The sequence below is a fragment of the Eumetopias jubatus genome, unplaced genomic scaffold (genome assembly GCF_037043125.1).
Source record: "Eumetopias jubatus isolate StellerSeaLion01/CBP00866 unplaced genomic scaffold, mEumJub1_p1.0 scaffold_14, whole genome shotgun sequence".
NCBI classification, from domain to species: Eukaryota; Metazoa; Chordata; class Mammalia; order Carnivora; family Otariidae; genus Eumetopias; species Eumetopias jubatus.
In genome coordinates, this window is record NW_028274820.1 from 97,432,610 (window position 1) to 97,436,761 (window position 4,152).

The 4,152-nt window shown below is 38.6% G+C and overlaps 1 pseudogene; it reads left to right on the top strand.

The window, feature by feature from the left end:
• The first annotated feature begins 1,531 nt into the window (after window positions 1-1,531).
• LOC114211780 (olfactory receptor 2A5-like) lies at window positions 1,532-2,408 on the top strand (annotated as a pseudogene).
• The last annotated feature ends 1,744 nt before the right edge of the window (window positions 2,409-4,152 follow it).

Here is a 4,152-nt window from a genome sequence, read left to right on the forward strand (position 1 = left end):
AAATTTAAGCAAGATAATATTTTTTGCCTAAAATACACAACTGCATAATATCAAGATCATTTTCTTTAATCTTAATATTTATTTAGTAAAATAGATTTGGCTCTCCAAAAGAAGTCTGTAAAGATGTATTAGGATTAAACAGATAATTCATTATCCCCTTAACAGTTTGTGTGCCAAATTATATGCTTTACCAATTAAATGAGGCTATTAGAAATTTGGCAACAAGCATGATAAAAATACTGTTAATGATCTAATAAAATCAGATATTTTTTTGAAAATGATTCTTCACTAAGAGGAACTAGACCTTTTTTGTGAAATAACTGATTTCAAGTTGAAGTGGGAAATGTACAAGATGAGGCTAGAACAGCTTAGTAAGCCAGCAGTAAGAAAGTGCTTTAAATTCTGGAGTAATTTTACAATGGAGATAACCTGGAGACACCACCTTAACCAAGAGATCTACATTAGAATCACCAATTGGGATAAATTAACATTATCTCTATTAATGAAAGCCATTAAGAAGGACACTTTTTTTTTTAAGATTTTATTTATTTATTTGACAGAGGCACAGCGAGAGAGGGAACACAAGCAGGGGGAGTGGGAGAGGGAGAAGCAGGCTTCCCGCTGAGCAGACAGCCTGATGCGGCTCGATGCCAGGTCCCTAGGATCATGACCTGAGCCAAAGGCAGACGCTTAATGACTGAGCCACCCAGGCGCCCCAAGAAGGACACTTTTTAATATGCTATCAGAAATGTATATTTTGAACTAAAAAATGGACAATCAATGGAAAACCCAAATCAAGAGACATAAAACTAGTCTATACTCTTTAAAAATATCAGTTTTAAGGTAAAGTCTGAGTGATTTCAGATTAGAGGAGATAAAATATGTGATATTGGATTACATCTTGGACCAGAGGGGCAGAAAATGCTGTGTCTAGAATAGAGAATCATGTTAATATTACATCTCCTGATTTTGTTTAATTATCCTGAGGATAGATGAGTGAATCTTGTTCTTAGAAAAAAATACTAAAGTTTAGGGACAAATTGGCATTGTGGCAGCATTTTACTCTCCTGTGATCCAGAAAAAAATTAAGGTGTATATAGAAAAAAAGAAATGATAAAGTAAACTTTAAAACAACTTGGTGGGGTGTCTGGGTGGCTCAGTCGGTTAAAGCATCTGCCTTCCGTTCAGGTCATGATCTCAGTGGGGAGCCTGCTTCTCCCTCTTTCTCTGCCAACCCCCCCCCACTTGTGCTCTCTCTCTCTCTCTGTCAAACAAATAAAATCTTTAAAAAAAAAAGCAATTTGGTAAAATGTACATAGTAGTATTGTTTTAATTTTTGGATATTGATCTGAAAGTTTGAATTACTTCAGAATAAAAAATTTTAAACTAAAGAAAATGGAGAGAAAAAGTCAAGTAGGGACAAGCATACAAGCTTCCTTTGAGTTCATTTTGAGGTAAATATCTTCAATTTTCATTGATATCCAGCTCTGACTTTTCTATCCCACTTCAGTCCTTTATAAACTATCATGGCATGGGGGACAACCAATTATGGATCACGGAATTCATCCTGGTGGGATTCCAGCTCAGTGAAGTCACAGAAGTTCTCCTCTTCTGTATCTTTTCCCTGTTGTATATCTTCAACCTGCTGGCAAATGGCATGATCTTGGGACTCATTTGGCTAGACCTCAGACTGTACTCCCCCATGTATTTCTTCCTTTCTCATTTGGCTATCATTGACATACACTATGCTTCCAGCAATTTGCCCAATATGCTGGAAAACCTAGCAATACCCACAAAAAATATTTTCTTTGTCTCATGCACTATGCAAATAATTTTGTTTGTGACTTTTGCTGGAGCAGAGTGCCTGATTTTGGCTGTGATGGTCTATGACCAGTTCATGGCAATCTGCCATCCACTCCAATACACCATCATCATCAACTGGAGAGTGTGCATGGTCCTGGTTGTCACTACTGGGCGTATGGGTTTTTCCCTGGCCCTCGTGCATCTAATTCTATAAAGTTGACCTTCTGTGGGCCCCAGGAGGTGAACCACTTCTGTGAAATCCTATCTGTCCTCAAAGTGGCCTGTGGTGGTACTTGGATCAGTGAAGTTTTTGTCTTTACTGGTGGTGAGTTTATCTTAGTTGGCCCCTTTCCCTGATGTTGGTCTCCTACATTCACATCTTCTGGGCCATCCTGAAGATCCAGACAAAGGAGAGGCACAGAAAAGCTTTTTCCACCTACTCCCCCCACTTCTGTGGGGTTGGATTCTACTTTGGCATAGCCATAATGGTTTATTTGGTTCCAGACAATAGCCAACGTGAGAAGGAGCAGAAAATCCTTACCCTGTTTTACACCCTCTTCAACCCATTGCTGAACCCCCTCATTGACAGTCTGGGGAATGCTTAGAGGGCAATATAAAGGAAGTTAGAATTTTGCATCAGGGAACTTTTCTCCTTAAGAGGTGATTGGTGGTGCAATAAAACTCAAGAAAATTCCCCAAGAAGAGGCATGATTCAATGATGAGAATTATCAGAGTTACATTAGCCAGGCAGGGGAATAAAAATCCCTGGGTCCTCGTTCTTCCATGGAGACAATAATATATAGATCAATTGCCATTGTGAAAAACCAGTTAAGAGGCTGCAGCACCCAGAGAAGCACAAAGCCAAGAAGAAATACAATGGAGTGATCAGGCAAATCCATGGCATTTTTCCTGCCCTAGTCACTCTCCATCCCTGGCCCAGTGTGGTGTGATCAGAAGATTCCTAACTCTGCTTTCCCTCTGGAGGGAAGGAGATGAGTGGACCATGGGTATTACATTCTGGCTTTCAGGGCCTGGCCTGAGGGATTGTTTTCCATCTGGTGTGATTTAGAGCACTGATGACAATGGCAGTTTGGGGGCCATGTTGGGGGCACTGAGAAGGCAAACATTCCAACTTGCTGTCAATAGGGATATTGTAGCATCTCAGACAAACACCAAGGGGAGCAAGAGTTTACAGGCTCCAGAGAAAAAGCAGGCAAACCTCTTTAACTGAGAAAATACATGCACCAGCTCAGAGAAGCTACATCCCCACTAAAGGTTGGAGAGGTCCCCAGAATTTCTAGCAGGGCAGATTGCCCAAGATCTTCTCTTCATGAAGACAGTAAAGACTAGGAGAGGTAGCTGTTTTTCCAAAAGCCCAAATTTCAACTAAAATTCACAAGATGTGCAAAGAAACCAGGAAACCATGGGCCAAAGGAACAAAATTCATCTCCGGAAACCACCACTAAAGAAATGCAAATTTATGAATTACTGACAAAGAACCCAATATAATCATTTTAAAGGTAGGTGCTCAATGATATAAAAGAGAACATAAACAACAAATCAAGGAAAATGATACATGACCAAAATAAAAATATCACCAAGAGGTAAAAACTGAAAAAGAACAAAACAAATTCTGGAGTTGAAGAATACAATAACTGAAGTGAAAAATTCACCAAGAGACCACGAGCAGAAACTAAAAACTAGCTGGAGAGAAATGAAAACAAAACAGACTAAAATGGGATATTGCAAAAGCAGTACTAAGAGGGTAGTTTATAGTGTAAACTCCTACATTAAAATAAAACAAGAGTTGCAAATCAGCAGCCCCACCTTATACCTCAAAGGACTAGAAAAAGAAGAAAAATCAAATCCTAAATTAGCAGAAGGAAAGAAATAAAGATTAGGGCAGAGGTAAATGAACTAGAGAATAGAAAAACCCTCAATAGAAGAAAAAAATGAAAATACAAATTGGTTTTCTAAAAAATTCAAAACTATTGGCAAGCACTTAGCAAGCTGACAGGCAAAAAAGATGCCTAGAACAGTCATAGTTATGGAAACAAATAGAACAGTGGTTACAGGGACTGGAGGAGGGAGGAATGGGGAATTTTTATTTAATGGGGACAGAGTTTCCATTTGGGATGAGAGAGTTCTGGAGATGGATGCTGGTGATGGTGATGATACACAATGTGAATAATGCCACTGAACTATGCATTTAAAAATCATTAAAATTTTATGTGTATTTTTCTGCAATAAAATATTAAAGATATGCTTCAGTTGATAACTATACAAAAAGCTGTCTTTATTGATTATATCATGAGAGGTGCTCAATCTGGCTTCGTAAGACCATAATTT